The following is a 24,495-nucleotide window of genomic DNA, read 5'->3' on the forward strand; positions in this document are numbered from 1 at the left end:
GCTAGGTATAATTCCTAATCCGATTCTAAGTGGTGTAAATTAATATATTCTATAGAGTGTTTCAAAAGTCTTATAAAAATTTTTGTTATACACGATCTGTAGATACACGCTTCCGCATAGAAAATCATTTTCAAAACTAACTGGTTGGGCCTGGACCCTCGAATGGGCCTGGTACAAAATCTAGTATCAACACACGATTTACTTGTTTAACAAGTTTTCCAATTAAATTCAAAATCAAAATTAAAGTTTGACTTTATCTAGATTTGAATTTGAGTGAAAATTAGAAACTAGATAAAAAGAGGACATTATCTCATTCTTATTGCTCGTAATAATGCCAATCACAGGGAGATATCCCTATGATGTGGCCGACCCATATAGATAAGGAGAGAGAGAAATTTTATTTTCAAAATTAAATGGGAAACTATATTTTAAATAGGATTTAAAATAAAGTGATAATCAATTAGCTATTTCTTTGACTTTAAGATAAAGTAAAGAGCTCTCCTATGATTCAATAAATAGGAGCAATAGAAAATTAGAGAACACAATTTTTTCTCCCTTATCCTATGAGATAGGTGTGTAATATAGAAGTTATGGGTGTGTAACATTTTGTTAGATAGTGTATAACATTCTAGTGATAGCCGTGTAACCTGAGAGAAAAAAAAAAGAAGAAAAGTTCTTCCATTCCCAGTTCCACCCTATTCATATGTTGATATTGGTAGAAGAGAAAATTAGTGGGTGACTGATCATATAATTCTAAAATTAGCGCCTACATGACTCTAGGTCTTGTAGGTATCAAGGACTAGACAAGAAAGATTCAAGTTTTCCTTGAAAGCTTTGAGCGAGGATTATTCGTGGTCAAAGAACTCAAGTTATTGATCTAATCGTTCGCTAGGTAAATAAATTAATTAGGTTAATTTATTCACGTATAAATTAATGTATTCTATAGAGTATTGTAAAAGTTTTATGCAAGTTTTTTTGTTGTATGCGATCCGTAAATATGCACAACTGTATCCGAATTTGTTTCAGAAACCAACAATGGAGGCATACATGGAGACAACTCTGGGTAGAAGGATGGAGCCTGGAGCCGGTTGCTTAGGTGGGGATGCATTCTAAGGAGGCAAGATCTGGGGACACGGGATTGTCAACGATGGAGCATTATCTGATAGGGTTTTGGCCGGGGGAAGATGGTCACATTTAGGTGGAGGGTTTGGCTACCGGTAGCAATGCGTCATCGAGCTGACTTCATCTCGATGATTCAGGAGAAAGGAAATGGGCTCATCAATTGCTCTGGCGCAGTGCAGTTCACTAGTACGAGGTGAATTTTGGGTGGTTGCAGATCTTTTCCTCTTGCCGTGTGTTTTTTCTGTTCCTTGTTTTATGAAAATTTTTATTATACACGATCCGTAGATAAACGCTTCTGCATAGAAAATCATTTTAAAAACCAACAGGTTGGGCCTGGACCCTCGAATGGATCTGATACAAAATCGGGTATCAACACATGATTTACTTGTTTAACAAGTTTTTTAATTAAATTCAAAATAAAATTAAAATTTGACTTTATTCAGATTTGAATTTGAGTGAAAATTAGAAACTGAATAAAAGGTGGAAATTATCTCATTCTTCTGGCTCATAAAAATGCCAATCACAGGTTGATATCCCTATGATATGGCCGACCCATATAGATAAGGAAAGAGAGAAATTTTGTTTTCAAAATTAAATGGGAAACTATATTCTAAATAGGATTTAAAATAAAGTGATAACTAATTATCTATTTCTTTGACTTTAAGATAAAGTAAAGAGCTCTCCTATGATTCTATAAATAGGAGCAGTAGAAAATTGGATAACACAATTTTTTCTCCCTTCCCCTATGAGATAGGCGTGTAATATAGCTCTTATGGGTGTGTAATATTCTGTTAGATAGTGTATAACATTCTAGTGACAGCCGTATAACCTGAGAGAAAAAAAAAAAAAAAAAATTCTTCCATTCCTAGTTCTACCATATACATGTGTTGATATTGGTAGAAGAGAAAATTAGCGAGTGACAAATCATATAATTCTAAAATTAGAGCCTACACTCTAGGTCTTGCAGGTTTCAAGGACTAGACGAGGAAGATTCAAGTTTTCCTAGAAAGCTTGGAGCAAGGATTATTCGTGGTCAAAGAACTCAAGTTATTGACCTAATCGTTCACTAGGTAAATAAATTAATTAGATTAATTTATTTGCGTATAAATTAATATATTCTGTAGAGTATTATAAAAGTTTTATGCAAGTTTTTTTTGTTATACGCGATCCGTAAATATACACAACCGTATCCGAAATTGTTTCAGAAACCAACAATGGAGGCATACATGGAGACAACTCCGGGTGGGAGGACGGAGCCTAAAGCCGGTTGCTTAGGTGTGGATGCATTCTGAGGAGGCTAGATCTGGGGACACTGGACTGTCATCCATGGAGCATTATCTGATAGGTTTTTGGCCGGGGGAGGATGGCCACATTTAGGTGGAGGGTTTGGCTACCGGTAGCAATGCATCATCGAGCTGACTTCATCTCAGTGATTTAGGAGAAAGGAAAAGGGCTCATCAATCATTCTGGCGCAGTGCAGTTCACTAGTGGGAGGTGAACTTTGGGTGGTTGCAGAGCTTTTCCTCTTGTCCCGTGTTTTCTATGTTCCTTGTTTTTGTTTGTGTAAAATAAAGGAGACGGGATCTCCGTCATGTAGTGTTGTGAAGTTTATGTGCGTTTTTGCACTTGTGATTTAATAATAGAGGTGGTCTTTTTACTTTGATTATTTTCTTATATACTCTTTGCAAAGTTTAATTTCCAACGGTGTCAATAGTCTTTAATATGGGGTCTTTTGGTCGTAGTTGATTGGTTTTATTTGTCAACTATAGTGGTTTTATCAAACGAGCTTTTGTCACGCTTGATTATTAATGTGTTGAGTACGTATCTTCCCGTGGGTCATCGGCACTTATGTTCACATCGGTGCTCCCATTCACTCTAAACTGATAAATCTAATTCTTGTTCATGGTCAAATACACTTGTATTGGGTGGTCATGTGTGACGATGTTAGAGTTTATATCGACTTAATTAGTTAATGAAATTTCAACATATAGAAAAAAATAAAATAAAAACCTGCGTTGCAATTGGCACATTTCTTAATTTTCCCATTTGAAAAATTTACCGTACGTGGTGTTAAAATGTTACTATCGAGAGAAGTGTGAGCTACCAAATTCAGGCCCAGTGTCAGGTGGGGACATACATACTTGGGCTAATGCATTCCAAGCCTATTCATGTGTTGTAGCTAGAGGCCCACGAACATGGTTAAGTCTCAGTGATGTGAAAGATGTGACTTGAAAAAATTGTCAAGAGGTGGTTTTTGGCTTCCACCTATTAAATTGATGTACATAAATTGTATCACAAATTTTTTGCTCCTGAGTAGGTAAACTATATATAATGGTAAAAGGTTCTGCCTTGTGAGGTCTCCTCTCACCCGCTCTGTCGGTGCTTTCTCTGGCCTTGTCCCTCCCTACCTAATATTGTTCAAAAGAAAAGGTCAAAAAGAAAATGTTCAAAGAAACTTTGAAATTGCAGTAACTAAACTGTATACTAATAAACCTATATGTACCAACTAACAAGTTCAGATTTTGATGAAGCATTTTACTAACTGAGATCATTTCAGTTCTTTTTTTTTTTAAATGAGATTAACTAGGTATATATCATGGCAGTTGACAAGAACAAATTATACACTGAGGCATGTGGTGGTTTGTATTGTATTGCATTATATAAGGCGTATTATATTATGTTGTATTGTCATAATACATTACGGTGTTTGATATCATGACGTATTTTATAAGGAGTTAAAATGTAAATCTGTAAAAAATTTGGGGTCAAAATGCAATTTTTGAGAAATTTTGGGGTCAAAATATAATATTTAGAAATTTAGAGGTCAAATTAAAATTTTTGAAAAGTTTTGGCTCAAAATATAATGTTGAAAAAAATTAAAGGTTAAAATGTAATTTTACAAAACTTAGGGTTCAAAATTTATTTTTAGAAAATATGAATTTACATTTTGCCCTTTCAAATATTAAACGGTTCCAGGTTTCGACATGACCCTATGTCGGCTAGACCCTGACCTCTACTCATGCGCAACCCCGACATGGATGATGGATCCACTATGAAATAACGCAATACAATACGCTAAAAATGAGTTGTACACTATAATACAATATAAACCGTATTAATTTACCGTCCATATCAATTTAGACAATACAATAGTCACACCAATCATTGTGTTAATGTATTATTATATAATACAGTGCTACAATATGATCAAACAAGCATGTCCTAAATGATATTAATGACAGCTTTTGGATTTATAAAATTGGTATATGTCAGCCTATTAAAAAAGATAACACAAAGTGGATATCGTGTTTCAAAAGCTTTAGAGCCATATTTGGTACTTGTATTGTATTGTATTGTGTTGTATTGTGTTGTGTTGTGTTGTCATAATACAATACGGTGTTTGGTGTCATGATGTATTGTGCAAGGGGTTAAAATGAAAAATTTTAAAAATTTTGAGGTGAAAAATGTAATTTTTTTTAAAGGTTTTGGGGTCAAAATATAATGTTTTTAAAGTTTTGAGGTTAGAATGTTATTTTATAAAAATTTTAGTCAAAATTTAATTTTGTAAAAATTAAGGGATCAAAATGTAATTTTTAAAAAATATAGATTTGCATTGTGCCCTCAATTTCTAAACAATTATAGGCTTCGGCATAACTCTATGTCAGTCTAACCCCGACTCTCAGTCGTGCTCAATCCTGACATGAATCATGGATCCACTATAAAATAATTCAATACAATACGTTAAAAATGAGTCATATTCAATAATACGACACAGACCATATTAACAGTCCACATTAGCTTATACAATATGATGATCACACTAAGCACTGTATTATTGTATATACACTACGTTACTATAATACGGTCAAACAAACATGCCCCTAATGATATTAGCTTTTGAGAACCGTCATCATATCTCATCATTTAGGTATGTATGCTTTTATGTTTATTGACCAATTAAAAGCCAGCGAGTTAATTGTCACCAAAAATTCACTACATGAAAAAGGGCTAGTAGCGACGATAAAAAGTCGTTGTCAAAAATAGAAAGTCGTCACAAATGAATTTTTAGCGACCACTTGTCGTTGTAAACCTGTCACCGCAATTGATTCATCGTAAAAATAATTTTTGCCACGAAATGCAGTCGTCGCAATTACATTTGCGAGGAAAATCGTCACAAATGAGTCGTTGCAATTATTTCGTCGGTTACATCGTTAAGATAACATGGCATTGAGTTTTTGCAACGACACTTTTGGAATTGAGTCGTTGCAAAAGATGCAGATTTAGCTGACGTGGCTTATATTTTTTACGACCACATTTGTCATCGCAAATAATATTTTATTTTTTTTATTATTTTACCAATTAATGTTGTATATTACTACATATTTAAACCCAATATTAAATATAATTCATGGTATTATAATAATAAAAAAGAATTAAATAAAAGGAAATAAATAATAGTAAAAATATAAATAAAAATTATTATTGTAAAAAGTAATTAATAAAATAAAATAAAATGTAATTATAGTAGAAATGTGTGGAAATACAAATTGTTACATTAATAAAAGTATAATCTCCTAAATTAGCAGCATCACTAGAATCATCATTGTGATCATCAGAAGGATTCGAATGCGGATGACCTGGACAGACATACGGCACAGGAGGAATATCCGCTGGGAAAGTCAAGTTGGGGTGCATTTGAGTGATGAACTCCTGCATCATTCTGACGCTCTCATATAGTTGGAGGTTTTGTTGGTAACTCTGTTGCAAGTATTCTTCTACGTGTGGGTGAGAACATGTCGTAGAAGATCTTACCGAGCGTGAGCCAGATGACAACGCATCCCTTCGATAAACTTTTTGTGGGAGTGTGCAATCCACTCCAGTTTTGTGTCCTCTGCGGGTTCCTAGAAACTACTCCATAATATCCTCCTCGTTAACTGTTACTGCTGCGGATGATCTAGAAGTAGCAGATTGCGTCTGGATCTGTGTTTCTCTTTCTCCCTCCATCTGATGCTACAAATATTATAAGAAAAATAATTAAATACATAATGTAATTTAATAAAAAAAATAGAATTAAACATTACGAGTATACTTACAAAAGCCTGCTTAGCTTGGGGATTAACTCAAGTATCCCCACAACGATGCATGTCCCCCCAGTTATCGATGGTGGACATCGGCTGTTGAGTCCCTGTGGTAGACTATATAGTAGTTTAAATGTATATGAATATAGTGTAATCGATTACCAAATTAACATTTATTTGGAATAAATTATTAACAAATACTTACTTTCTTCTCGCGATGTTGGGAGTACGACAGCCGACCATGAAAACTCAACCACTTTTGGTTGCTACGATTAAGTTTATTGATCCCTGCTTTTTTCTATTTATGATTACATTTAGCGTTAGTAAAATTAACATTTATTATATATTTTATAAAAACAACATTTACCACAAACTAAATTAAAAACCCAAAATAAAACCACAAACCACAACAAATACCAAAATCAATTTACAAAATAATAAAATATTAACACACAAAATCCAAACCCACAAATACCGGGAGTTGGAAAACGGAAAGGCAGCGGGGAAGGGAGAGTGCTGGCGGCCGGAAAACGATGAGTATGGTCGGAAAAGTGGGCGGCGAGGGGGAGATGAAAACTCCGCTTTTTGGAGAGAACGATATTTTTAAGCCATTTTCAATGTTTTTGGATGGTTCTTGGAGGTTTTGGACGGAGAGAATGATAGAAAACGCGAGAGGCTCACCGGAAAAAATTGCGGAAGGAGGTCTGCGATTGCGTTTCTATAGGTGCTTTTTTGCGACGACATTATGTCGTCGCAAAAAATATTAAATAGTCGTCACAATTAATGTAAAAATAATGTCGTTCTTCTTCACCTCATTAATATTTCTAAGAATATTCATGAGGAATATACCTGTGCTCATTTTTTGCGACGACTTTGTTAAAATGTCGTCGCAAATAATTTTAAGGAAACCACCAAAGTTTCCGGCCTTTTTTTGGGAAAATTAAATCCCAGTTAGTTGTGACGACATTATTAAAACAGTCGTTCTTGATAGAATTTTTTGGAACCCTTTTTTGTGACGACACGTACCGTCACAAAAACAGTCGATCTGAAAAGAATTTTCTGCAACCACTTTTTGCGACGACTTTTCAATATGTTGTTGCAAAAAATAAAAAAATATTTAGAATCTATTCGCAGGAAACCACCAAATTTCCCACCTCTTTTTGGCCACATCACCGCCAGCTGTAACAATCAATATTTGCGACGACATGTCGTCGTAAATAATTGACAAACTGGCGCCAAAATTGTTGGCACCAGATTGGTTTTGGCGCCAACGGATATGTCGTCGCTAATAACTTGTGAAATTGTAGCGACGACATGTCGTTGTAAATAGTAAAATTTTGTGCAACGACATGTCGTTGCAAATACTTAATGCGATGACAAGTCGTTCAAAAATTTTGTTTTCTTTTTAGCGACGACATGTTGTCACTAATACTGTAATTTTAGCAACGATAAATGTTGTCGCTAATAACCTTTTTTATTGTAGTGATTTAATAGGTATATAAGATCCAGTCAACGAATAAAATAAAATCCTTCTAAAGAAAAAGAAAATATTCTTGATAAATAAATTGATACCGATCATTAAGGATGACAACAGGAGGGATTTGCCGATTTACCCACTTAGGGCATGGCGGGTTGGGGTCAACCCATCCTTGACGAGCAGGATTATCTTTATTTGAAATATTTTTATTCTTTAAATTGGAAAATGATTGAATACATACTATTTCTCTTTTGATACTTGAGAAAGCACCAAGGATTTGGGATAAGTATTCACTACTCTTTAAGCTAGCCAACTTAGCATATGCTTCACATCTAACGTGAAATTTCTACCTTGAAAGGACCATCATATTAGGCTATACAAGCTTGTTTTTTATCAGTCCGATCATGTATATAATGTTGGATTTTCCCACCGGCAACAAAATATGTCTTGTCAGATTATTATTTACGCACATGCCACAGGGTGCATTTTTTCAAAGTTTTGGTGAAATACCAATTGCACACGTTCTTGTGATTCAATAATATGATTCTCAAAAGTTTAAGGAAAATTTAACTAACTTCTACAATTCCACGAAGGTGTCAAATTAACCTCAATTGATCTATTAACTACAATTGGAGATCATTAAAAACAGGGTGAATGAAGAAAATAGCATTTTTAGGTGGTCTAATTAAAATTACTAAAAAAATTTAAAATAAGATTTAGTAAATTGCAGAATTTTACAAATCATATATTTTAACATAAATAAAATATCAAAAATACCCCTAAATTTTTTTTTTTTTTAAATAACTCTTTTCCTCTCTCCACTATCTCTGATTCTCCCTCTCTTTCGCTATCTCTCTTTGTTTCTCTCTCGCTCATCAATTGCCCTGAAACCGATCTCAATCTCCTCTGTAGCCCAGCCATAAAGAACTCTGGTGATCGCTGCAAACCTTCGCGAAGTCTAGTGATGGGGCGCGAATGCTGTTTACAGAAGACGTTCCCCAACTTGTGATCCCCGGAAACAGCAGCTTGGGATCTCCTTCGTGGCGGCAGCTCATGATCTCCTCTGGGGGAGACTCACGTTCGCAGGCGTGAAGAGGGAGCGAAGGCAAGCGAGATCTGAGAAAGTACAAGGAGGAAGAGGGGGGGGGAGAGAGAGAGAGAGAAAGTTGTTATTGGTCGATATATTCACTTTTTAATTTAATGATTATAACATTGTTTTTTATAAAACTTAATAATTATAAGTAGGGGTGAACAACAACATTTGAAATGGCATTATGTATTTGAGTAAAAATTAAAATATCATAACAAGTATGTCATTTTGTTATAAAACAAATGCAAAAGAGCACAAAAAAATAATTTGTAAAGTAAAATAGAGCAACACAAGAGAAATATGAAAGATTATCATTTCTATTCTTTCAGTCATTTGTGATGAGTGATCATACAAATTGAACATAATCTCTGTTTATAGGCTAATAATCATAACTAGAGATAATAAGAGAAGACACAAATTACCTAGCTAAATATAAAGTTAAGAGGGAAATTATGAAAAGATAATACACAATGCTAACAGGGGAGTTATAGTAAGATAATGAGGTCTAAATACGGGGTTCTAATTTGCAATAAAAGCCTTATATAAAGGTTATGAAATACCAACAGACTTTTTTCGATGTCAAACATAGCATTGACTATTATGTGTCGTATGATGTGTTGTCCAACTAAGGACAACATTTCTCTGCAGTAAAATGCAGTCTAAAAATCTCCAACGAGATTTAGTGCTTGTTTGGTAAAAAGTTTCAAATTTGGTTCTAATAGTTTTGTTATAGTTTTTTTTTTCTTATAAAATTTTGAGTTTTGATTTAAACCATATTGTTTGATCTCAAGAATTAAATAGGACAAGTTTGCAGGGAAGCGCCAAAAAAACAGAGAGAGAAGAAAAGAAATTAAGAAAGCCTCCAAAAAAAAAAAAACATGCCCACTTGCGCCGTACAAACCAAAACAAAACAAACTGAATATCAAACTGACAAAACAGGTAAGCGATGAGGTGGACCTGCCAGTAAAGGGGTCTCATGAATTTTCTCTGTTTCTTTTTAATTAGTAATTAATATTATTATTTATAAATTACTTTCCCCTTTACGTTTTGGTACAATTGGGTATAAATACTCATTAGAGAAGCTAGCCAAGGGAAATGGTCATTATGGCCCATCAACGCCGTGGCGCCGCCACACTTGCCGCGGTTATGCCACCGTCACCAGCATGATTATATATCAATGCCCATCACCATCACGTGATCATCATGATTCATATGATATATATTATTCTTGTTATGTTGTATATACATGCATATATTTATCATTATTTATTCCTATGTTGTGCTGCACATAAAGATCGGTTCCTTAACCCATAACCATAAAGCCGGGAAGAATTTCACGTTCGTGCCCCATAAGCTCCTTATGGAAAATTAAAAATTTAAGGAAATTAAAAATTGAGTAGATTTGACACTGTTTAAATTAATATATATATATTGTTAAAAAATATAATAAAAAATACAAAGAAGAACAAGGAAATAAAGGAATAACAAAATAATGAAAAATATATATATGAAAATTTACGTTTTTTACCCTGCATTAGAAATTCAATGCAACATTTGAAACGAAAATGGGCGCCTGAGAAATAAATTATCTAATTGATTCGACATACACATGGCAAGGAGAACATTTAGAACCAAACTGGAATCCATCCACAAATATTTGTGTCGACCTTTTAAGTGAAGTGATTTAATGTTTAAGTTAATATTTATTGTTGTATTTAAACTATGTGAAACTTGAGTTTATTTTACCTTTATATATATATTAATCAACCGCATCTTAGTCCCCAAATCGTTTTTTTTTTTTTTTCCCTGAATTATATGTGTATACCATTGATAATTCAAGAAATTTAGGTGAGTTGTACAATCTAAAGATGAATTAATTTGCCTTTTGACTACCGTGATAACTTATAAATAAATAAAAAAATAATAATAAAACTGATGTTATAAAGTTTTTAAAGTTTATATAGTCTCTTTAAGATTGGGTGCGTGATTATGTGATTCACAGTTCAAATTCTAGTGGTTTCATATCTTCTTAATATAGCATACCTGCAACATATTTTAAATAAAAAAATAAATAAAAAAAGAGGCATAGACAAGTAAAAACTTAATTTTACCATTAATATAGCTTTCTTCCTTCCTAACTTTATAATCTTTCTATGATGTCTTTAGTATTAAACACTACCAGTCTCAAAGTTAAGAATCACTAAAAACAAATTGAAGCGAAGCAATTGCAACAACAATAGAATTGAGTGTCATTTCATTACATAACTTTATTTAAGCGATAACGTTGTTAATAGCAGTCTACGCTACAGTCAAGTGCAGTCTTGACCATGGTTAAGTGCGCTTAAACGCATACCTCTCTTTTGATCAAGTGTTATTTGTTGAGGCTAAACACGGTACTCATGTGGTAATTGGAGGGGATATTTTTGTATTATCAAACAGTTTTATTAAAGATAAATGTTATTTTGCAAGGAATTTAATGTTTTAAAAACTAAATGCTACTGTCTGAAAGAATTATTTTTCTTTTTTATTATGAGAGAAAAACTCAACCATCAATCTAACTCTTCTTATCAACATCATTTTGGGTATTTTTAAACCTCTTTTGCTATGCATGTATTAATTATTAACATGAAAAGTAATGTAGCGGAAGCTCATTAGAAAAACCGAAAAATTAAAAGTAAAGAGATAAATTTGTTTACATGTTGATCCACGCAAAATGTCAGACAAAATTGCTTTAATATCTATTAATTCACAGAGAATATCGGAAACAGCAAAATTCGTGATAATTTCACGAAGAATACCAAATATTGAAGAAAAGAGAGAAATCACGAAATTTTATTAATGGTAAGTGGTTTTCTTTACAAGAGGCCATCAAAATATATGACTAAACTAAAAACTGAAATTTAACATATCCTATAGTTACAAATTAATAAAAATACGAGATTTTCTATAATAATAATAAAAAAAAAAGAAACAAGAATTGAAACAATTAAACATATAGCATAAGGAAACCCAATCGGAATTGGAACTGAAATTGCTAGACCAACTTATAACGAAAACAAAAATTACTAAAAAAAAGGAAAAATTTGAAGGCCTAAACGATAGAATTTGGCCACAAAACATCACACGTGGCAAAATGACATGTCTTTTTTTTTTTTTCTTTTGAAGGAGAGACATGTCTTCTCCGTTGGTCTATTTTCACTCAAAAGCATATATTTTTCTTCCATATTTGACAACGCTGAAAGACCTTATAAAAACTAAAAATTTATATTATTTGACTTTGGGGTGATCCCAGCACGATAAAATTTTTTTTTTTTAGTTTTACTATTGTTTTCTCATAATGTTATAACAAAAACAAATAGACGAAAAAAAAATCACAACAAATATTGTAGCCATTTGTAGATTGGCTAGAAATCAAATCAAGTACTCGAACCTTAGCAAGAATATGAAAAGAAAGCACTCAAGCCTGGCATACTCTACAAACTATATTGCAATTATTATGTTCTTGTAGTTTCGGCCACATAATAAACAAATTAAGAAGCCATGGTGTGCAAATTGAGTTGAATTAAAAAAAAAAAAAAAAAAAAAAAAAAAAAAAAAAAAAGGTACACAACTGTATATGTTAGCCAATAAAGTTATATATTATAATTCCCCACCCCTTTGTTTTGGCTTCTTTTCAGTTATACTTTGTTTTCGTTTGAGTTTGGAGGGAACACAAACATTTAAAGTATTTCTCAATTGGCAATTTCATGGGCTCCCTAGAAACATATTAATTGTCATATGGTTCTGGAATGACCCCAACTGCTAGCTATGCATATATGAAATATCTACAAGCCGGACAATTACATTATTGATGATCATCACTCAAATATATATTATATACAAGTTTAATGTATAAAGGAAAAAACATATTGATTGGGGGACCATAAACAACCCATACCTTTAAATCCCAATAAAATAAAAAGAGATCTTCATCACATGGTGGCATGTGATGGGGATGGGATGGTTTTTGAAAATTTTTGAATTTTTCTCTCCCACCTTTCTTTTATTTTTCTCTCGATCATTATATTTCATCATTTTTTCCTTCCCCGTTAAATTTTAAGTACTGTTTTTACCGCAGTTCTGAAAATCAAATCACAATAGGCAAACAAATCTCACGAGATACGATAAGAATCTATCAATTTAAATTAGGGTATGTTTCGTACGTTTACGCGTAATTAAACTTTTGGATTTTGTTCTTGTTACTTTATATTGTTCTTTTTGAAAAAAAAAAAAAAAAAAAAAAAAAAAAATTTTTTTTTTTTTTTTTTTTTTTTTTTTTTTTTAAAAAAAAAAAAAAAAAAAAAAAAAAAACAATTTTTTTTTAATTTCATTGTATTGTTATTATTTATTTATTTATTTATTTATTTTCTCTTTACCCATCTGACGTATTGTATATACCCCACTGCGCACTCACTATAGGAAAGTAAGGCATTTCGTGGGTAAAATCTAAATGCACTCTCATGAGTGAACCCTACTCACCCCACCCCCACCCCCTTCTCTTCCTCTTCCCCTCTCTATAAAGCTGGTACACAGATTATATATGCTAGAGTGGTCCATATTTGAGGCTTTTCTATTATATGGGCATATGCCCATTTCTCATCTTCTCTTCAACTCTCTCTCTCTCTCTCTCTCTCTCTCATCTTCTGTCTAGGCTTATAGATATATAGGATGGAACAAACAAGAGTAGAAGTGAAGTGAGATCTGTGGAGATTGATCATATTGATGTTGTTGCAACTAGAAGAGAGAATACTAGTCTTGGTCATGCTTTTCCACAGCTTTCTTGAACTTGTTCCTTCTTTTCCTGTCTATTAACCATGGAATTAAGCTCAAGAAAGCTGTGGGAGAACATGGCGGTTTCAAGACCTTTATTTTTTTTTTATCTTCACCACAATGTGGCTCAAGATCACCATCTTTTCGGTCGTCATGGTTAATGGTAATTCCCTAAATTCTTTCGAGAATTCAGATCCATTTCAATTTCTCTTCTTTTTTTATGTAGTTCTGTTAAGTGGTGATGACAATTTATAATTATTATCTTAACAGCATTTTCTTCAAAATTTCTTACTTATACGAAACCCATTACTGCAAATTCTTGAACTTTTCTTTCTGGTAGGCCGTGATTAATTCTACAGAATATATGTGGGTTTTAAATACTGTGAATAATTTATGGGTTTAATTTCCTGAAAGTACAACATGTAAACAAATATATGGAGGGCAAAAAGAAATTCTGAGATTTTATATGTAATTTTGTGCTTAAAGGTTTTCTTTTTCAAATCTACTGCTACACGTTTGAGCCATGCATGGGAACTGGGGAGGCTTTGCAGAATAGTAATGTAATTATTTTTTATTCTCTTTTCTTTAAGTTTTTTGTGTGTTGTAATTTGTAGAGTTGTTTCTGTTTTTTGTATTTCTCGCTGTCTGTAGTTTGGTACGTTTTAGGGTGAAAATAATTTTTTGTATTTGTTTTATATTTTAATGATATTTTTGAGATTCATTCAATCAATATGGTGAAAAAAGAGAGTTACGCAGCAGAGAAGATTCCCTGCCTTTCCTTTTTATCATCAATGATGACAGTTCTTTCTGTAGCCTTTTATTTTGCTTCCACATCTTCTCCTACATTTCTGTGAAAAAGGTTAAACTTTGTCACTATCTGACATCATTTTTTAACCACTCCTCTCATTCTTACATCAGTTTCTTTAATTTCCCCCTCTCTCCCCCCCTCTCACCCTATATATAAGTGTATATATATATGAAAAATATTAACATTATTTTTTTTATCATTTTTTATATTTATTATTTTACAGAAAATAAGATAATAAAATTTACATATTAAATAATAAATATAAAAAAAGATAAAAAAGTAAAGTTAACATTTTTTAAATATATATATATATATAAAAGAATGTGTTGAAATAGTCTTTGAATTATTATACATGGGCAATTCAATCTGTCATGAGTACAATAATATTGTATTGTAGTAGTGTATATATAACATGAATTAAAATTACACACCTACATAGTACATATCTTTGTATCAGATCTTAATTTCTGAAAGAATATTAATAAGCAATTAGTAAGTAAAGAAAAAGAAAAAGGGGGGGAACCAATAATTTCCATAAATTACCAATAGCATTGCACGAGCATACTTCTAAAATATGCATGAGAGAGAAAAATGATATCTTGGTTCTCAATTATTTGATCAGCTTGGAATGGTTGTTGAGATTCCAATACTATTTTCCTTTTTGGGTAGTTTGGAACTTCAACTCTTATCTCCAAATTTACAACCATATAGTGAACAAATAATCGGCATATATATATGGTTCTACAATTATTTTCATCCAATAATGTAACTAATTCTGATCATGCAATTATGCAACGTATATCTGTTCTTTGCTTTTAAGAAAAACATAACTTTCTCTCTACTTATTCCTCTCTCTGTTATTTTAATTTACTTTTTATGTTGTACTCATAATTGGCAGTATATATTGTATTCCCCTTTGTTCTATACCTTTTCTGCCATCAAAACTCAGAAGACTGTTTTGAGCAAAAAAATTTCAGTTGGCTCTTGAAGAATTATTAGTACAGGTGAATGGTGACAATCTTCTGCTATATACACACACACACAGAGCATACAATGATCAGAATTGGTGCAATATTACTGAGAGCCTATTGGGCAATTTTCACAACAGCCAAACAACTTTAAGTTATTTGCTGCTGGCCAGTTCACCAAACCATTTTTTGTCTGCAATTACATTGGTTCTTTTTTCCCAATTTCTTTTTCGATTTTTCGTTTTTTGGTGCTAAATTAATTTTACAGCCTTCAATGTTGTACCAAAAACCATTATTAGTTGTAGAGGCATAAAGGGCACATAAATATAAGTCACCCCTAGACGCCAATTACTTTTGATATGTATACACACAACATTAATGTAACCATTCCAAATATTAGTACTCTACGGTCTACAAATTTTGCAGCTCTCAAGTTAATAAATAAACTTGTTTTATAGTGCAAAAATAAAAATAAAAATAAACAAATTGTTGGAAATAAGTGATATATATGCAGCTAGAAAAGGGAATCTTCTACAAACAAGGATTTTGATGAGTACATACTGAGTCTGATATTGGAAGATATATATATATATATATATATACACACACATATACATATATATGGATATGTGTATCTGTGTGTGTGTGTATATATATATATATATAATAGGTCCAAAGTAAAAATACAAATTTAAAAATAGGGCCAGTAGGCAAGAGGGCATGGTGATTCTGAGCTGTTGGTACTGAGTATAAAAGGCCAACATTAGAGACCCTCTTTTTCTCTACCAAGTTTTCAGGGCTTGAGGAGTCCTAAGCTCTTCTCATATCTTATGTAAATACCAGTAGTTCTGCAGTAAGATGTGGAAACAAAACTAGCTGCAAAAAATTTCAGGATTTTGAGACTAATCAATTAATATTTGCAAAGTACTAGGCTTTTATACGATACTTTCGAAGAATATGCAAAAGAAAAAGAAAAAAAAAAAAAAAAGAAAAGAAAGAAAAAAGGTTTTAGTTTCTGAAAAACACGAGCGTTCCCTAAATCTATATGTCATGTTAGTAATATGGGGACGTTGCAGAAACCTGGTGATCATAACTTTGTTTACTTTTCCTTTGTATGAAGGCATTTCCATTACCTTTTCTTTTTCAGTAGTACTGCTTGAAGTATATTTATGAGTCATTAATACTGTACTATGGTATATATTCTGACATGTAATTTGAACAAATTTCACTATACTAACCTTGACATTTGATGGAATGGTAAGGTTGTTCGTTCTTGTGATCAAAGTGTAGGCTTTAACTTAGTTGAACAGCGGTGAGTCCGTATATGGTCACTCCACTTCGTAAGGGATCCATATGTGATAGGGGAATCCAATGCTTCCTCTAGTCAACTGGGCACACCTTCTACCTTCTACTCTTATAACCATTTTTCATTAGGGGGGATAAAAAATCAATGTACTAGAAATTTCATTATAAGCCCTGCGTATAAAGCAAAAGATAAGACTTCTCTCTCTCTCTCTCTCTCTCTCTCTCTCTCTCTATATATATATATATATATATATATATATATATGCATGTGTGTACACATCACATAGATAAAAGAAGACATACACACACAGAGAGATATATAGAGCAAATTGCAACTCTAATTGTATCTTGAAGCTCTGCATATATATAATAGGGCCTTCATCATGACTTTTAGATAAGGTAAAGAGTGAAGACCTAAAAGACTGATCGGACTAATATGATTAAATCTCTTAGTGATTTAAATCTTAACCTGTATACATATATATATATATATATATGACATGTATACGATATCTCCACATCTGTGTGTGTACAACTTCCAATGGCATGCTAGTGACGCAATATTCAGGAAAACTTCTACGAGGGCAAGGCTTCAAAAAAAAAAACAAACAAACAAACAAACAAAAAAAGAACAAAAAAAAAAAAAAACAAAACAAAACATCGCCAAACACGCAAAGTCCTCCTCTGGGAAAGACATATGATTTTACATTTGAATATCCACTACAAATCCAAACAAACTTGATCCGAATTCCTAAAAACTTAAAATCAAACATAAATTTATAATCAATACATCATTCATTGCGGAAACCTGATCTAATTTATAACTTCTTAAAGCTCATCAAAACAATAATGACCAATCATTTAGCAATGCATTGTTGTACTTCTTTTTATTTCTGGGCACTTTTTTACTATAGCAGAATTGGGTTCCTGAGGTAAATAAAAATAAATAAATAAATAAAAGGCTGACCAGTTTGCAGTACTTCAGTCCAGAATCTTTTTCCCTTTCACTTATACAAAGCTTTCACAACCGAGTTTCTTTCTCTAAGGATGTTGACACATGAGAGCATACGACATTTTCAAGAACGGAATATTCACAATCTATATGTGAAGAAGAGGGAGATCGTGAGTAATAATATTCAGTATCCTTATTTCAAGGATAGTAAAAAACTGAAAAGGCTAGAAACTAAGGGCATGTTCTTTTGTCCAAAAAACTTAGAAAAAGACAACTTAAGTTTTAACTTTATTCAAGTTTACGTTCTTTTAACTTTCAACTTTATTTAATTTTACTCAACTTTATTCAAATTCTAACTTCAACTCAAGTTATAACTCAAATTCAACTCAAAAACTACACTCAAGTTATACTCCAAAAGAACAGCCCCTAACTTTCCGAACCAAATAACTTCTTCCATATAAAAATAATTAATTGAAAAAACTAAAAATAAAATAAAACAAACCAGTTTCTATGAAGGAAGAACTCGTACTATAGAAATTATGGCCAAGTGAAAGAGAAATGGCATAGAGAAGCAATAATGCTGCCCCCATGTGTTGGGGAACAGTGGAACAGTCACGTCACACCAATTGGCATATAACTATGGCTCAACCATTCAAGCGGTATATATGCATATTTATATATATATATTGGATATATCTTGTATATATATTGAAACCACAGGCCCTTTTGCCCTTAGATATATTACACATAGTTATATTTATATATATATGACAAAGTGCATTACAATCAACTACATGCCAGCTAAGTTGCTCATCACCAATGACAGAGAAACGTTATTAGGAATCTATATAGTAACATGAACGCATGCAGAGTCATGACACTGTAAAAAGTTCCAATTTAGTAATTATTTGTTACTCACGTATGTGGTTGCACAAGAATTATCTATTGGAGGTTGAAAATATGACAAAGAGACAAAAACAAATAAAGAAAAACAAGGGAATGTCCAAATTGATTCCCAAATATATATATATATATATATATATAGTTTTGTCATCGATCTTCCAAGTGAGGGTTCATATGTCCAATATTATAAAATATTTAAAAAATAAATAAACTGGGAAGAATGAACAAATAGAAATATTATAAAATATATTACCAATATAATAGTGATCTATATAGAAGCGAAAAATTTATGCAATTATAAGAAAAGATACATGAATAACTATGTGTATGTATAAGTTAAATTTTGTCTCGTGAGTGTGTATACACATATTTGTTTGCCTAAAAGGAGTGATAGTTATTGGGGAAATATATTGCACAACTGCATTAGTTACTTATCACAAAATATTCCTTGCAGAATATATGAAATCATTTCACAACACACTATAAAACTTGGCACTAACTGTTGTCCCCTTCTCCAGCAAAGAGGACAAGAGAAGATAGCAATATTCCTGGAGATAAAAGGATTTATCATCAATGTAGTTAAACAATAAGCCAAAACAGTACCCACAGAGACACATTTAGGCATATTCTGTTAGTTATAAAATCAACCGAATTGCACTCTGGTTGTTAAAATTTTTTGTCCCTCTTGATTTATACTTTTTTACCTTATCCTTTTTTTCTTTTTCTTTTTCTTTTCTTTTTTCTTTTTTTTCACCAAATAATCCCATCTTCATTACCCCTTAACAAAAAGCCATTTCTAATCTAATATTAAGTAAGACAAACATATCGTACCTTTATTTCTGACTTGTCAAAAGTGACATAGCCGGCGTTTAACCTGAAGTGATTAACTTTAATGAAATTCTTTATTCCTCCTTGTTCTGCTTTAAGTCTACAGTACCTGTGCAAATCATGAGCATGCTCAAAAGCCCTTCAAGAATTAATTCTTTTTAAATTAAAACAAGGCAATGACTCAAAAGTCTAAAATATTATAATTGCAGAAAAGAACAAACGGAAAGGAAAGGGGATCGAACAACTCATTCTTTACTTGATCGATCGATCGACCAATATAAAAAATTGTAAAAGATGTTCAACACAGCAAATGAAAGGTTGGCAATTAGCATGTGTGTTTGATTAGTGGGCAACATTAAGACATGATTTAAAACTTTCTCTTTTTTTTTTTTTGGAAGAAAAAAAGAAAAAAGTGGTTGGATCATATGAGGGGTGCAATATATTTAATACAACTAGAAAAAGCTTGGCCTATATTAATTGGATAGAATTGGAGAGATCTGGTGAAAACTCCAACGAATCTATTGAAATCCAGCTTAATTTCATCAAAGGTGCCAGTTATTATTTACACTGTAAATAGAATTGGCACGCACACATAAATATATATATTATATATATATATATATATATAAATGACTCCATTTCTGGGACAAGTGAATATTCTTGGCGTTTCTCTTAGTACGGATCATAGAAGATTGATACACTTGTACACATGAAAAGGCTGAACTGTTATTATTTATTAATTATTTCAAAGACAATGAACATGTTATTCTTAATTGCAAGTCATGTTCTAGATTAGCTTTTGATGGTTTGATACTTGGCTAATTTCGTTAACTCAAATGGGTAAAAGAAAAGGGAGAGAGTCAGTGACAGTGAGAAGGAGAGATAGAGGAGATATGTGTGTGTAGAGAGAGAGAGAGAGAGAGAGAGAGAGCGTGAGTGAGTGAGTGAAAACCCTAGCTAGCTAATTAAGTGTACAAGGTCTTTTTTTGCTGAGAGCCTAACTTGATATTCTCTCTAATCTTCATAGTTACTAATCTTTTATTTAGCTTTAAAAACATTTTCAGTGGTTGTTTACTCTTATTTTTATACTTTTCAATGTCTAATTCACAACAGGAACATAGTTTAGCCTAAATTCTCTCCTTTTTCCCCTCTTCTTGTTTCCTTTTTTTTTTTTTTTTTTTTTGGAGACAATTTCACCAAATTACTAGAAACCAAGAGGTTTTTACAATCAAGACACCCACTTTTATACAAATATACATATAAGAAACATTAATGTGTAAATGACTTAGGTAATTAATTGCTATGTATCTTATATTGATTTTCTTTTCAAAAATTAAACCTTCATCTTACCTAGATCTAAAATTGGTTGCTAATTGAAAGCCAAGTGTAAGCCAATAATGATGTGAAAGTTCATAATGAGAGAGGCTATGAAGACCTAGTGGTCCAAATAAACATTTTACCATTAAAATTGCTTTAATATGTGCTAAATTAAATTGAGTTGTTCTTTTTTCCGCTTTTTTTTTTTAACTTCAGCCACAGCTAGGTACATGTGTATCTAAATTAAGAGAAAGGAACACTAAATTAAGTGATTTGCGGTACATTATAAACTCTGCCTAGATTATATATACACAATAAGTAAAATAATGGCCGTAGCACTTAACTATATAACAAAAAGAACAGCGAAGCAGACGAATAAAAAGACGCCAAAAGAGTGATCGTGCATTGAATTATAGTCACTTAAAAGATAAGATAATTGACCTTAATGGAATCTGAAAGGTGGAATGTATTATATTAAATGACTAGACTAGCTTGTACTGTTACTTTATGAACCGACTGATTAAGTACAGATCACCTATACAGGCATATGTATTTGTTTAAAAATATAACCAAGTAATGGCTTTTGATCCATACACACCAACAAAAAAAAAAAAAAAAAAAAAAAAAAAAAAAAAAACTTACTACTTATTGGCCTGCATGGAACATACATGTGGACACTGTACTCTAAAAAGCATGCTAAAATGGGTTGAGAGAGATAAAATCCAAAAACAAAAATACGCAAAAGTCAGACGAGAATCTAAATACATATTTAACCTGTACAGAATTTTACAAAAAAAAAAAAAAAAAAAATTGTTATCTTTTAAATGCATAAGATGAAACATGGTCAATTGGTCCTTAAGTTTGTGAAGTACAACTTCAGAAAATAAAAAACAAAAAATGAAAATGATGAAAAAAAAAAAGTATTTACATATAAGATGTATATGAAAGTATGATGATTTCTTCTCACTGTGGAGGAATATCATAATGCTGCTTATGTAAATTTTTTTCTTTTTTTTTTGTTTTAAACCTAATATGGAAGGGAAGGGATAAGCGCAGATGAAACTACAACTGCTTTTAAAAGGAAAAATTTCGACATATATTTATAGATGCATGGTCCAATCTTGTTTCACTTGATGTCAGATTCTTCTTTAAATCCGAACCTTTTTTTTTTTTTTTGGCACAAAAATCGCATATGAAGGATTAGGGTTAAAGTAATTATTCTATATCAACTCTTCCCAACCCTTCTCTTAGATCCAATATATATTTACATGTACAAACTTTTTGGGTGTTTGGCAAATAGATAAACGGATAAAAACTTCACCAAAAGGTTTTGTTACAGTTAAAATTTTTCATAAAAAGTTACATTTAATTTTTTTTTATTACGATTAAAAATTTTTATCTGAGTTTGAATTAAAAACTCGAATTAACCGTACCTAAATAAATCACAAACATAAGCAACCAAATAATGATGGGAAACAAAACAAAAAGCAAAACCCATGATTCAAAAATGATTTATACACATAAAAATGAAAGCAAAAAGAAGATCTAGAGAATGAAAGAAACTGTACCGAGAGAGATGAGCCATGAATTCCGATTTGAACACCTTTTTTTTTTTTTGCTTTTGACCCTATTGGTATCTTCCCACAGCTTTATTGAACCGCAAGCAATTAAGAGTGATATTACATAATTTAAAACATGAGTTATAGAGAGTCTTAATTGGACATGCAAATTAAGATCTCCCGATCTCTTTTTTTCCTTTTTTTTTTTTTTTTTTTTGGTTTTCTCTCAGATGATGCAGTTCAAGAAAGCTGTGGAAGAATACAAAGAGGGCCATCCATAAACACCCACCAAACGTACACACAAGATAACATTTTTGATTGGGATCCTCACCCAATCAGAGAGAGAAGAGAGGAGATATGGAATTGTCAAAAGGGATATTTAGTGGAAAAAAAAAAAAAAAAAAGAAGAAAAGAACAAAGAACAAAAAAAATAGATAGAGAGAGAAAGGTAGAGAGAGAGAGATGCAGAATTATAAGCAGAGAAGAACAAGAGAGGTTTGGTTTTGGCTTTGGGCTTTTGGCAGAGAGGGAAAGGTGTAGGTTTAGGGTAGGGTGAGAGGTGCTATTTATAAGGGAAACTGAGGATTTTTTGTTTTTTATTTTTATTATTTTTTTTTAATTTAGGTTTTGTTTTTAGAAAAAATAAAGATCTATTTTGTTTTACCAATCCCAAGAAGAATATTGGGCCCTAAAGTTACAGATTACTGAACCCCCTACTACCTTTGTCCATTCTCTTCAAAAACCGCCCCTCCTACTTAAAAAGCTGACCTCGTTTGGTCCCATTATGAATATTTAATTTTATTGTTATGGAAAATAAATAAATTTTGATTTAATAGAGACAAACATTTGTGCCAAAAAGGTCGTCAATGAGAATTCGTGCGGCTAGGATGTAAACCTGCCGGATCAAGCGGTGACGGTTACCGTAGTGGGGGAATGGTTGTCGGCCCCACTTTTAGATCTGTCCGTCTATTAAGCAAAAAAATCTGGTACCACGCGCCGTGGACGAAGGTGGATCGTACTTCTGCTGAGGCGGAAATACTAAAATTTACCTAAAAACAATAAATTTTAAATTAATAGATTAATTTCACAAATGGTTTATAAGGTTTGCACTTAACTCTATTATAGTCTCTAATTTTTTAAATGTTGCACATATAGTCTTAAAGTTTTATTTTATTACAATTTCAGTCTTTTTATTAACTAGATGTTAAAAATTTAATAGAATTTGTACAAACTATGGTTCAAAATTAGAAATAACTAAAAATTTAAGACTACCTTTGGAAATTAAATTTTATTTTTTGTATTATTTTACTCCATAAACTTTATATGTTTCCAATTTTAGTCTCTAATTTCTACATATTCCGTCAAATATTCAACACTAAGCTAACAGAATGATTGAAACTGAAACAAAATAAAATCTCAATGACTAACTATGCAACATTTGAAAAGTTAATGACTAAAATGGGATTGAGCCTAAACCTCAAGATCATTTGTAAGATAAACCCTAAATTAATTATTGCGACACTTACCCGTTAAAATTCAGATGTATCATATTTAAATGCAATTTCCTCCTATTGTTTTCTAAAAGAAAGAGAGATGAGAGATGAGAGATGAGAGATGGGAGATGAGAAAAGTACTTATTGGTCTGATTTCAAACCACTTTTTATTTTTATAAATAAATACTGGTTTAAACCAGTCATAATTTTGGTTCTAGAATCTTAATACTAAACGAGGTCTAAAACCACATGGTTCAAACCTAAGGAATTGAACCACAATTTAAATTATTATTTATGTTATTTTAAATAACTAAGTGTTACTATGATTTTTTTATTTTCTCTTATTTTTTTTAAATTGTTTTTTCTTTATTAATTAAATGATAATTATTTATTTTTTAAGTGAATAATATAATTATATCATTTACTATTTTAAGTGGTATTTTTATTTTTTTCTAAACCCATCTTGCAATAATCTCAGCACGTATGAAAAGCTTGAGTTCGCAGGGAAAGGAAGAACCGTGCACAACAAAGAAAATAAAAAGGCCCATCTTCTGCCTTTTGTGGCACACCTCTTCTATTTTTATAATGCAAATTTACAAATAAGATAGTGAAAATAGGAACATAAACTCAAATGATGATTTTAGAAAAAGTTTTCTTTTACATATAAGGATAATATGGAGAGATCGGTGCTGTTAAATAAAAATATATGGAGAGTTCTGCAATAAAGGAGCTTCTCTAGTAAGATTTGAAAAATGAACTATTAGTATCAAACATGTAAACTAAACG

General features: G+C 31.8%; 1 long non-coding RNA gene across 1 annotated transcript; it reads right to left on the reverse strand.

The window, feature by feature from the left end:
• Nucleotides 1-15,992: 15,992 nt before the first annotated feature.
• On the reverse strand, nucleotides 15,993-22,562 carry LOC21412027. The gene is made up of 4 exons (XR_002901621.1): nucleotides 22,226-22,562; nucleotides 19,344-19,449; nucleotides 16,591-16,828; nucleotides 15,993-16,228 (listed from the first exon to the last, which is right to left on the reverse strand). It is a non-coding gene; the product is annotated as an uncharacterized LOC21412027 (long non-coding RNA).
• Between the last annotated feature and the right edge of the window lie 1,933 nt (nucleotides 22,563-24,495).

Source organism: Morus notabilis, unplaced genomic scaffold, assembly GCF_000414095.1.
Source record: "Morus notabilis unplaced genomic scaffold, ASM41409v2 Scaffold50, whole genome shotgun sequence".
NCBI lineage: Eukaryota > Viridiplantae > Streptophyta > Magnoliopsida > Rosales > Moraceae > Morus > Morus notabilis.